This window comes from Hemibagrus wyckioides, linkage group LG15 (assembly GCF_019097595.1).
Source record: "Hemibagrus wyckioides isolate EC202008001 linkage group LG15, SWU_Hwy_1.0, whole genome shotgun sequence".
Taxonomy (NCBI): Eukaryota; Metazoa; Chordata; class Actinopteri; order Siluriformes; family Bagridae; genus Hemibagrus; species Hemibagrus wyckioides.
The window spans coordinates 3,714,522-3,727,753 of record NC_080724.1 but is presented as its reverse complement, the minus strand read 5'-3'; the positions used below and the strand labels follow the sequence as shown (position 1 = coordinate 3,727,753).

The 13,232-nt window shown below is 41.5% G+C and overlaps 1 protein-coding gene across 4 annotated transcripts in view; it reads left to right on the top strand.

The window, feature by feature from the left end:
* ndrg3b (ndrg family member 3b) overlaps window positions 1-13,232 on the top strand; it is a 49,660-nt gene that overhangs the window by 2,285 nt on the left and 34,143 nt on the right. For 2 of the 4 annotated variants that reach the window (XM_058409762.1, XM_058409763.1), the window contains exon 1: window positions 9,429-9,582. The exons of the other annotated variants lie outside the window; for them this stretch is intronic. The gene's annotated coding sequence lies outside the window, so the exon portion shown is untranslated. Of the gene's footprint in view, window positions 1-9,428; window positions 9,583-13,232 lie in introns of those variants that run through there. 4 annotated transcript variants of the gene reach the window in all.

Sequence of the window (13,232 nt, the reverse complement as noted above, 5' to 3'; positions counted from 1 at the left end):
CTCCAGTGGACAAGACAGCTTACAAATGTGTTTTAAATTAGCTTACGCTGTGTGACTTTTTGTAAGTCACTGTATGAGCTAGCGATGTTGCTTTACGCTAGTTCACGATCCCATCGGAGATGATACTACCCTTCAACTAAATTATAGACTACACAATGCAAGCATACAGTTTTTATACCATCCCTAATAACTGGTTTATATTAATCTGCTCCGTCTAATGCGTCATTATCTCCATAGTAACCGCATCCACAGGGACAGCGACGAGTCTTCTAAAAAAAACAAATAAAGGGAAAAAATTCTTAGATTCATAATTCATATATGTGAATGTGACGAGGTGTGTGTGTGTTTGGGATTAAGAAACCAAAGCAAGGCTGCTGAGAGAATGGCTACTAAGGAACCGAGATAAAACTCTTTCATTTTAATGAACAGAAATTTGTAATCATCAGCACTTTGCTGCGATAGAAGGGGAATAAACCATCAGCATGTGCTGTTTTTAGAAAATAATCAGCATCACATTGAGTCTAAACAAAAGGAAAGTGCGTCAATGTTTAATACGACTGGAGCATTGTGTGTGTGTCCCGGCTTCTATGACTGACATGCTGTTAAAAGGTGTGTGTGTACTCAACACAGCCAGCCTGTCTGACACAAACACACTTGTTTACCCCACACAAGCTAGTGAGAAAAAGGAATTGTGTTTTAGGCAGTTATAAGCTGCAGCATTGCAGAATATTTAATGCAGTTTCTGTTGTGGTGGCACCTTACGGTTACACTCACAGCTGTCACACAGGAGCCCTTCATATTATGAACAGTGCTGCGTAATAAGAAATTAGCCAATTAATCTTGAAATTAATACAAAGAGAAGTGTCATAAATATTTCAGCTTAATTAAGCCCACGCTCCCTCTTCTGAAAAAGTAGCACCAATATTCTAGTGAGTTAGCTTATTAATCAGCGCTGGTTATGGTGAACATGAAGCAGGAGCTGGAAGATTCCCCCAAGACCTTAAGGTCTGGTAATAGCATATAGACATCCGCACATCTGCGTCAGCCAGCAGAACTATACGAAGACATGAAGCAACACACACAGACATATATTACTCTTGCCTTACTGATTCAATCCAGGTTAATGGATTCATGGCTGCAGAGAACACAGGAGTCAGAAATACACCGTTGCCAAAAGTTTTGGGACGTCTGCCTTTACAAGCACATGAATGTAATATGGAGTTGGCCCGTTCTTTGCAGCTATAACAGCTTCAACTCTTCTGGGAAGGCTTTCCATAAGGGTTAGGAGTATGTTTATGGGAATTTTTGACCATTCCTCTAGAAGCACATTTGTGAGGTCAGGCACTGAGGTTGGCCGAGAAGTCCTGGCTCGCAGTCCCCACTCTAATTCATCCCAAAGGTGTTGTATCGGGTTGAGGGCAGGACTGTGCAGACCAGTCAAATGAAATTGTCCAAAATGTCTTGGTATGAAGCTGAAGCATTAAGAGTTCCTTTCAGAGCCCAACCCCTGAAAAACAACACCTGAATTGAATTATTTGGAGGGGTGTCCCAAAACCTTTGGCAATATAGTGTATGCCTAGGGCTACAGAGAGCACTTATGTCATATCTAACATATGGTAAAAATGTGGAAATTAAAAAACCCTGTGCTTCAAGCACATCCCAAGAGAAAGCTTGGCCAGACAGCTAATGTTTAAAGTTCTCCATGTATAACATCAAGTGTTAATGAATTGAAAAGGAAAAACTAAGGCACTGGTCACATATTCAGTCAATTGACTTTTTTTTTCCTGTATCGTAAACATCTTAATGTATGCTCAAAGCTTCAATAAACAGCTTATGCCATACTAATTGTCCAGGTTGCACCATCAGATTATAACAAACATGCGTTTCCACTTAATATGAGCAAATATGGTTTAATAATTCAAAAATAGAAGCTTGGTGCACATAAGCCGAGATGGATTGAGTCTGCCACATGGGAATTATTGGGAGATGTCTGTTGAAAAATATCTGTATCTTCTGCCAGTAGGTAAGGGAGGAATGGTGATGAGAATAGAGGAATTGCTGGTGCAACATGCAATTATTGGGATCAAACATACTGTGAGTGCAGGTCATATATGTGTGTGTGTTTATAAATTCACCAAGGTGTTTTTGAAGCACACACGCCATCCCCTTCCCTGTGCTGCATAAATTGCCGCTAACCCACTTTCCCTAAATACTAGGTGAGGAAATCTATGAAGCTGTATGATCTGTGACTGAGGTTTGGAATATAGATCACGCACAGCATAGGGTAACGTCTTTGAGCAGGACACACTGCACTTTCAGCTGAAGTCACATATGACACCTGAGGGGATAGAAAAAATCTCAAATGGTTGTAGCTTTATGTCCTTTAGTCATACATCCCTGTTTGTTAGAATGATGATAAAGCATGCTTTGCTCTATATGTCTATTCAAAATGTCTTAGCTGTAGTGTAATAGAGCTGAGAGGTCAGGCCAGGCATATCTTCATTTCCCACCTCTTCAGTTTGACTTAATTCCATTGTGTCAATAGTAGATTAAGTAGTCATCATCACAAAGCAGTTTTAAACTGGATGTAGCTCTAATTAGCATGTGGCACGAGAAAAAATCTCCCCGACACTCTCTGAGACCAGACTAGAAGGATTTTTGAGCGTTACAGTACACACAGACCCCAAGACCGGGTCACAGCAATAAATATTAGGAAGTGCATGCTTAGAAGGTTAATAATGTTTCAGGTTGCTCTTCTCAGTGGATTCCGAGTACAGCTAAGGAATAGCAGTGTCAGGAAAAACTATTTGCGAATCCGTTATTATTTTCTTGACTAGATAAAATGTCGCAACATCAGTCGTATCATTCCAGCAGTCTTTTGTTTCTTTGTAAGCAACAAAGCAAGTTTTTAACCCTGTTTCTGGACACTCACATGCTACCCCTGTGTTACACTCCGGTTTGCTGCATGTGCTTAAAATCCCCCAAAATCCTGCTAAGGAACAGACTGTTGTTTTTGGTTTGTTCATGTGTCTGCGAGGTGAATTAGTGAACAGAACTGATGTCTGGTTCATAACATATCATATCATGCATAAAACCCTCCTGTTATCGTCTGTTTATCCCGTGCCTATGCTTACTACACCTTAAAGAGCTCACAGAAGTATTAGAACTGAAAGGCCTCCCAAAATCTGGGCTTATTTTGTTTCTAACATCTATGAGTGTACATTCATTTTCAGGTTTCATCTGATTTGCTCATTAGATAGGTGTTGACCTACCATACAGATTAATCTGACTCACAGAAAATACATACGGTGGACGCAACACTAGTCCAGGACAAACAGACCACATGTATGGGTTACGAATGTTCTCTGGTAGACCAGCAGGTTCTGCAGACCAGCGATATCTTCTCAATCCTTCTAAATGCTTCCCATTCACAAATCCTGCCAGTTACTCAACTACACACAACAGCCCAAGACACATTATAGTCATACACTGATCATTCATAACATTCTGACAACACTGACAAGTGAATAACGCTGATTATCTCCTCATCATGGCACCTGTTAGTGGGTGGGATATATTAGGCAGCAAGTGAACATGTGTTAGAAGCAGGAAAAATTGGCAGGCATAAGGATTTGAGGGCCAAATTGTGATGGCTAGACGACTGGATCAGAGCATCTCCAAAACTTTGAGAGCTCTTGTGGAGTGTTCCCGGTCTGCAGTGGTCAGTATATATCACAAGTGTCCTTTAAGTTGCAGGACTTAAATGATCTGCTGCTAACATCTTGGTGCCAGATACCAGAGCACACACCTTCAGGGATCTAGTGGAGTCCATGCCTTCGACGGGCCAGGGCTGTTTTGGCAGCAAAAGGGGGGGGACCAGCATGTGGTCATAATGTTATGCCTGATCAGTGTAAGTAGGAAATAAAAAAAAATGCTTACCGTCTTCCTAGAAGAGCACACAGTATGATTTATTCCTAACATAACACACCATATGAGATAAACAGTGTTCCAGATTAGATTTTAAATGAATAAAACATAAGTTTATTGTTTTGGATATTTGATTAGCGTTCATTTTCTACCTGGTCTGGAATTTTCAAGTGCCTTGTGATGATGGTCTTCTGGCAACACCCACCCATCATGCATGGCCACATATTAGATTGGCTCAGCTTTTACGTCAGATGACCTTCCCGATGCAGCCCTGTGGTTTTTATCTGGGCTTGGGATCGGCACTGCCGTGTCCAGCCCACACCTGGCTGAGTTTTTACGCTTGCTGCAGCATCGTGAGAGCAGGCTGCTTAGCTGCTAGAGCACCTGGGAACCATTTCTCAATGCCTCCGTGGATGTTCAGTTGTAACATGGATTTATTTTTGACATTTGATGAACAGTATATAATTTATTGTTTAATGTCCCCTCATTAAACCTGGTGGCTCCTCCTACGATACGCCAGCTAAATTTGCATGTGCTTTTCATTTTGAGAGCACTTTGCTATAGGTTCTGAATTCATATGAAATGTTTTGCTTACATGTCATGTCCCTCTGCCAATAAATCATGCTGAAACCTCTCGCTTTAATTGGATCTTGAACCCGTAGCATGCAGTGTGTTTGAAACACTGGCTCGTCTGAACGCAGTGTATTTTCTCAACCAGTTTCATGGAGTGAAATCTCCCATGGCTTGTTGTTACTCTCTTCATATCACCTGACGTTGCCTTCTTCTCACTATACCAACAGCCTCCCTGGGCGACAGCACTGTGCTCTGTGTTTTCTCACACATCTCTCATACTTCCTGTCTGCTTTGCTCCTCCATCACTGCACTGGCAGCTTCTATTTCTGGTGTCCGGCCAAAGAGCGAGATGGGATTGAGTAGTGGACATCACACCCACCCAAATGGAGCTCATCTGTCTGTTTGGATCATGTCATTTCCCAGTATTACTGGCTGCAGTGTAACTCAAGGGGACGGTGGACAGGCATCAGTTGGTAGCAAATTGCAAGGAAATAGATGATTCGTCATGCCGTAATCAATTTCTATTATAGTATTTCGCTCGATTATGATACGTCAGTTGCCCCAGATGGTTTTATACCAGCTCATGTCAGACCTGGATTAATAACCAAACAGGACGCTGGGGAGATGGTGACTCTAGCTTGGTAATGTACTGTTACCAAACGCATAGTTGCAAAGCTATGTTTACACGTTTACAGTATGCATTAGGGATGTATCTAAATACAGAGACATTGTTCTTAATGAACAGATAATATTTTCTAAACAGATGTAATTACAGATGATTACAGAGGAGATGGTGTGAAGTATTTGCTTGCCTAATGCGAAAAGGCATCTGGAGTATATACTGTAAAGTTAGCGAACACATTCAGCATGGTTTTGCTAGGAGGAAGGGGAAATTAGCCAACACTCTACACCCATACCTAGGTGCGTTTGTTTAGCAAATTAACACATCATGCAGTCCGTGTTGGCGTCTGATTGGTGCCTGAAGTGTGGTTTGAAGTAATGTTGCTGCAGTTTTTGTGGTTGTGGAACAATATATAAGGGAAAGCTCAGCTTTTGTTTGTCTGTGAGCTTTTGTTTGTCCTTAAATCAATCTGCCAGACCCGCGAATTATGGTTCTTAGCAATTCTTTTGCTGTTTCCAACCAACTGGCCTCGGAACTGCGACATCACTTCCTGCTCTTCTAAAGGAGCGCATGTACCTTCAGCTGTTCAGCTCAATGCTCAGTCATTCACGGACGCTCGCTGTGTTTTGAATGGCTTCATTAAACTCAACACCAAGAGTCTACGCAGTTTGTTAAGAGCCTGGAGAGTTATACTTTGAAAGCGATCTGATCTTAGAATAGTCAGCCTTGTGAATGCTATTCTGCTCTTTTGTTATATCACGACTGATCTGTTATAGGAGCCTAAACAGCAGACATAGATGAACAAAGTGTTGTGTTTAATACGAATATACACCGATCAGCACCTGCATAATATATTGTGTTGGTCCCCCTTTTGCTGTCAAAACAGCCCTGACCCATCGAGGCATGGACTCCACTGAAGGTGTGCTGTGTGGTATCTGGCATCAAGATGTTAGCAGATCCTTCTACAAAGATACTTGTGATAGATACTGACCACTGCAGACCGGGAACACCTCTCAAGAGCTGCAGTTTTGGAGATGCTCTGATCCAGTGGTCTAGCCATCACAATTTGGCCCTTCACTCAAATCCTTACACTTGCCCATTTTTCCTGCTTCTAACACATCAACTTTGAGGACAAACTGTTCACCTGCTACCTAATATATCCCACCCACTAACAGGTGCCATGATGAGATCATCAGTCTCATTCACTTCACCTCTTAGTGCTCAGAATGTTATGCCCAATTGGTGTACATCGCTTCCAGAAATCATTCATTCGTCATTTTACTCCGAAATAACTGTAAGCGCATGACTGCATCTCAGAACACTGTAAGTGGTGTAATCTCTAGGGAGGTTAAGGTTTAATTAACAGTAGAAAATCTGCTCTCTGATGGTCACAGTAGACAAGAAAAAGTAATGTTTGCTTTGGGGATATATTATAATTGAAGTGGCTGCCTGTGATTTGAATGCAGTCCGAATCTCCTGCACGGTCATTATCTTCTGTATTTACACAGTTCCTTTCGGATGTCGGAGAAGCGTGTTAACACAAGTGTGTGCTGCATTATTAAGTATAATAATAATAATTATTATTATTATTATTATTAATATGTAGATAAGCTTTGCTGTCATGTCCGTCTCCAGTAATTTAAGGAAATACATAGTTCCTGTATCTTGTCTAAATTAATCATTCCATGCCATTATCTATGTAGTGCTTAAGAAAGTGACATGAACTTGCGTGAATATGAAACCAAAAATCATTTTCACAAAACAATGTGCTTGAGTGTAACAAATGGACACACTGCAGCTGTCCAGCTGCATTCCTAAACTTTCAAATAAACACAACTTTAGGTTCTTACTACACTATATTTGGCAAATGTTTTGGGACACCACTCCAAATCATTGAATTCAGGGGTTGGGCTTGGTCCCTTAGTTCCAGTGAAAGGAACTCTCTATGGTTCATCTTCCTACCAAGACATTTTGGACAACAGTCCATAAAGACATGATGAGTGAGTTTGGTGTGGAGGAACTTGACTGGCCTGCAGAGTCCTGACCTCAACCCCATAGAACACCTTTGGGACAGCGAGCCAGGCCTTCTCGTCCAACATCAGTGCCTGACCTCACAGATGCGCTTCTAGAGGTCAAAAATTCCCATAAACACACTCCTAATCCTTGTGGAAAGCCTTCCCAGAAGAGTTGAAGCTGTTATAAGCTACAAAGGGTGGGCCAACTCCATATTACATTCATGTGCATGTAAAGGCAGATGTCCCAAAACTTTTGGCAATGTAGTGTATTTTGTTTGAAAGTTCAATGGATAGTTACTTTGACTTTGAAGACTATTTTATGGAAAGATCTTGTTTTGTTACATTTGCATAGTATTATCCAGAACAGTCAATTGTCCTGGAGGTTTGATTTTACACACCTTTAACAGGAGCTGTGTGGTTGAATATTGTACATAACTCTGGCAGCGTCATCTGCAGTTGTAGCGGAAATGCAGTGCAATTTGTCCTTGACTCATTGACGAAGCATGAAGGAGGAAATAATAAATCCCCCTTGCTGTGAGAAAGACCTCAGAGTTTGACCTTCCCTCAGACACAGTTGTTTTACCTCCACACTACCCCCGCCACACTGACCATCTGTCTCAGGGTGAAAAGCGAAGATGTGATGCCGGTCATGTGCTAGTAAAGTGATCCTGACCGCAGCAGGATCTGTTGAATATTACATGGACTCGCAAACATTGAGTTGTGTTTCCTCTCTGCCACACTTTATATCCCTGAATGCTGTTAGACAGAGACAGAACCACCACCATAATCGAATCGCTATTGTATTGCGTGCTGTGAAAGATTGATTCTGGCCAGTCAGCACACTAATGCAGCATGTAGTGATGTTGATACACACGTGTACATCCACTGATCAGGCATAACATTATGACCACCTGCCTAATATTGTGTTGGTCCCCTTTTTGCTGCCAAAAAATAGATGGGTAAAGATATAGATAGATAGATAGATAGATAGATAGATAGATGGGTAGATAGATAGATAGATAGATAGATAGATAGATAGATAGATAGATAGATAGATGGGTAGATAGATGGGTAGATAGATAGATGGGTAGATAGATAGATAGATGGGTAGATAGATAGATAGATGGGTAGATAGATAGATAGATAGATGGGTAGATAGATAGATAGATAGATAGATAGATAGATAGATAGATGGGTAGAGATACACATGGATGGATGGATAGATAGATTTCAACCAACATCTATAAAGAAACAAACAACTTTGTTTTTCCACAAATGATTATTTCCTGTCTTTTTTTTGCCATGTGTATTTCCGAATGGCAATATTTTTCATTCATTGTATTTTTGTCATGTGATTTGGGAAAACACCTAATCTGTGTTGAATTATTGAGTGAGAATTCGTTTTCACTAACAGAGCTTCAGTGAAATAAAGAAAGTGCAGCTGCTTTAACTCGCACAGAGACGGAGGCTGGTTAAAGAGTAATGTTCAGAGAGTCACAGCCGATGGAGTCAGGAATGGGAAACTTGCATACATGAAATAAATGTGCTTTCGGAGGCCATCATGAATGTAAAACATGGGCTTTGGAGTTAACACTATATTTATTCATTTATTTATTTTTTCCGCAAGGAAATGACATACTACACTTTAACTAATTTATTAGGAAGTCTTGCTTGTTGGCCAGTTTGGGCAATAAACAATCATTCTGAAGACAATAATTCTGTTTGTTTTGTCCACAAGATCGTTTTCAGTCCGTTTTGTCATTAACGCTGAAGTGTTTGTTTTGACAACAGGAACACAAGAGACGGTTTTTGTAACCCCCAGCTGTGGCTTGTATATTGCAACCGGTTCTGCTGTGCTGGAATTGTGGACTTCACACTGTGAATAGAATACAATACCCTGTCGCCGGTTCACCACCATTCCTTCCTTGGACCACTTTTGATAGATAAAGACCACTACAGATGGGGAACGTCCCACAAGAGCTGCAGTTTTGGAGATGTCACCGCCTGCAAAACATTTCCCCCTTTTCAGGGATGTCTTGCTCTTGCCTCTCCAGTGCACCCGCACCAACAAATGAAACCGATTCACAATCACTTACACTTCCCTAACTCAACAGCCCCATATCACTGAAGTCTAATAGACATGGTGTTGTACTGTGATGATGACGTGTTAATAAAACACCATCTGCATCTGTATAACCTAATTACATTTCACAATCATATTATTATTATTATTATTATTATTATTATTATTCAATTATTTTAATGTGTACTTCATTTTGCAACTTTCATAGCTGACTGTGAACACACCACACACCCGATGATATTAAGATCGGGACCTAATTCCCGAAAATCTGCAGGCAATGCAGTGGTGTGTGGAGTAAATACAGTGATGCTACACAACAAGCAGACTTGAATGAAAAGCTACCTGGAAATCATAAACGGCAGGTGAGGTACCGTGCCATACTCTCTATCTAACAGCTCTGTGCTATGTGTTAGTGTTTAATCTCCTACTGTAGGGTAAAGAGACTTGTTTCATCTGATATAAATGAATGATAACTTCCTGTTGGAATGAGATGTCCGTTTATTTGGCACGTTTTATTTCCGTCTCATTGACCGTCCAATTTTGTTCCCTTATTTGTGGCTTTGGGACATGTTACTGTGATGCTAAATCAGGTTTGAAATGCCGTACAGTGAAGAGTGCATGCTCAGAGGAGTAATTATGGTCCTCTCTGACGCCACCGGCGGCGTTCAGCCTGGTTACTATGGTTACGAGGAGAAAAGCACACCAGTAATCAGACCGGCTGCACTGATGAATGTGGACTCCGGGAGAGGAGAGAATCTGCTCTGATGTATGTGCGCACATGTGCAAGTGTCAAGTAATGAAATTGATGGAAGGATTGAATAGACTAGAGTGGCCGTGGTGGTTGATCTTACATAGCAAATGTGACGCTGCATATATGACCCATCTGCTGTGCAGCACTTAAAGCAGAATATAGAAAGACTGGTTTGAAGTTAAACACAATAAACTTTGTTCTCCCTTCACCCCACCACATAAAGAGCTATATAGACATAGACGGAACCCAGGTCTTCATTTCTGACCATCCCTCACACCGTCCCACAGGTCCTATTCCTCCACTTATCTTCATTACATGAGTATGTCTCTTCTGTCCTGTAAATGTCATTTTCATCATTATATATTCAGGGCTCCCTTAGTTACAGCAACAGCTGATATGGGGCATCACTATGTTATGCGGTTTTGTTAGTGCAGTTAAAGTGTGTGTCAAAACGCACTACAATTACAGTCATGCACAGGCTTATAATACAAATTACATCCCAGCTTCAGTGCTTTTTCCTTAGGCTACACTGTTAATGACTGAAATGCATAAAGCAGCGCAATAAATGTGCAAAAGAAGAAGTGCATGTCACGTACCTGGGATAAAATAAAGTCTCAGCAGAAAAGGGGAGGGGCTAGCAGGCATTCACTATGTTGATTTTGGGTCATGTTGGGAAAATGTGCCTGTGGAAAACGATCAGATTGTGGGTGTGAAAGGTAACGCTAGTAGTGTTAAATGTAAATTTCATATAATAGATGGAAGAGTACGTAGTGCATAGCGTAAGTGCATAGTACGTTGTTTGGGTGACACGACATGGATGTTTCTGTTCACCAAAGAGTCGTCCTTGCAGTTCGGCCTTCCTCATATGGAGGATGCAGCGCCAACAACAACGAGGATTTTCCGCCGTTTTCACTGTAGCGGCATCCGAAAACGAGACCAGATCGTCCTCCCTCAGCGACCATGTTTCCCCGAAGGCTTTAAACTAGCTGAAGGAGCTCACGTAGTGACACATAGTGTTGTTGTGCTTTCTACTATTCTACTATGAATTACTCAAAAGGCAAAGCTTCCGTTTTCTTTTTAGCTGATTAGACTTCAGCCAGATTATCCATCTAATCCTAGTTCATGTGCCGGTCATTAGCTGGCTGTTTACGTTTTGCCTCAGTTTAGTTGGCTTTAGCATGCAATGTCGGCACAAATCTGTCGGACTACTGAATAAACGCCAGTCAGCCTTAACATACACAATACACGCAGGTGGTTTTTATGTGCTGCTGAAACGGCTAAGGTAAGCGACACCCTGCCAGCCATGTGATGTAAAAGAAAACACCATTCATTAGACCAGGCCACCTTCTTCCATTACCCCATGCTCTAGTTTTGGTGCCATTGTAGGACCTTTCAGTGGTGGACGGGGTTCAGCATGGGCACTCTGTCTGGTCTGCAGCTACACAGCACACAATACATAAACAGCAAGCTGTGGAGCACTGTGTGTTCTGACACCTTTCTGTCATAGCCAGTACTTGTCTGGTTCTCTTCTATGGGATCGGACCAGATGGGCTAGCCTTCACTCCTAACATGTGAGCCTTCTGCACCCATGACCCTGTCACTAGTTCACCAGTTATCCTTCGTTGGACCAATTTAATAGGTACTAACCAGTGCATACTAGGAACCCTCTACAAGACCTATTGTTGAAGATGCTCCAACCCAGTCGCCTAACCATCACAATTTCTCTCAGATCCTTATTCGTCATTTTTCCTGCTTCTAAAACATTAAGATCTGACTACTCACTTGCTGCCTTGACAGAGTCACGATGATTATCTAATCACATCTTATCCACTTCACCTGTCAGTGGTTTCAGTGTAATGGCTTATCCAGCATTTGTGTTCTGCTGTATTTTACTGTAGTAAAGGTACTTGGTTATATCCTACTGTTATATATTAGTTCCATCTTGGCTCGTTCTGCTTCCCACGAGTCTGTTTAATAAGTGTCGATAATCAACCGTGAGACCGTCAGTATTATTTCACTGTTAATTTGGTTTAGTCCATGACTTAATAACTGCGGTTCCTCTTTCTTGCAACATGCCAGATTCTGTTATTCTAACTTATAAAGCATAGATTAAAGGTTTCAAGGTTTTCTGAAATCATGAATTGCAGCTTGAAAAAATATACTAAGAGCGTTGCACTTTCACCCCTTCTGCTTTTGTATTAATGCAAATCGGTCTCTCGTGAAAGAACTGTCACAGACAAGCACAACCCACATTATCATGAGAAATGGGGTTGAGGCACCATTTAGATTCAGACCATGCACTCACAAGCTGACTCATTAATGTTTGGGGTACATGTGCAGCAGTCTGGGAAAACCTGTTGGATGAAAAGCAGCTAAATATGCAAAGATCATGCTTTAACTCTGTGAATTGCTTAAACACTAAATAGATGGCATTTTCTTAGATCAAGTGTGTGATGAGTTACACTATATTGCCAAAAGTTTTGGGACATCCACCTTTACATGCACATGAATGTAATATGGAGTTGTCCCACCCTTTGCAGCTTTTAACAGCTCCAACTCTTCTGGGAAGGCTTTCCACAAGGTTTAGGAGTGTGTTTATGGGACTTTTTGACCATTCCTCTAGAAGTACATTTGTGAGGTCAAGCACTGATGCTGGACAAGAAGGCCTGGCTCACAGCCTCTGCTCTAATTCATCCCAAAGCTATTCTATGGGCTTGAGGTCAGGACTCTGTGCAGGCCAGTCAAGTTCCTCCACACCAAACTCACTCATCCATGTCTTTATGGACCTTGCTTTGTGCACTGCTGTGTAGTCATGTTGGAACAGGAAGGGGTCATCCCCAAACTGTTCCCACAAAGCTGGGAGCATGAAATTGTCCAAAATGTCTTTGTATGCTGAAGCATTAAGAGTTCCTTTCACTGGAACTAAGGGGCCAAAAACAACCCCTGAAAACAACCCCTGAATTTAATGATTTGGAGGGGTGTCCCAAAACTTTTGTCAATATAGTGTATGTGTCGTAGAGAAAGGGACCTAAGCCGAATCAATTCAGTTTGGAATCTGATACTCGAAGTTAAAATGTCTTCGATGCACCTGGACGCCGTCATTAATACATAAAAGTGCTTACACACACTGTAACAAAGGTAAGGCTCTGGGTTTCTGGTCAGAGGCACATTCCAGTAATGTGAAATACATGTCTCCTGACCGCAAACTGCACCATATCACATCACGTTACATATGTATTTTTTTTATTTATTTTTTTAATC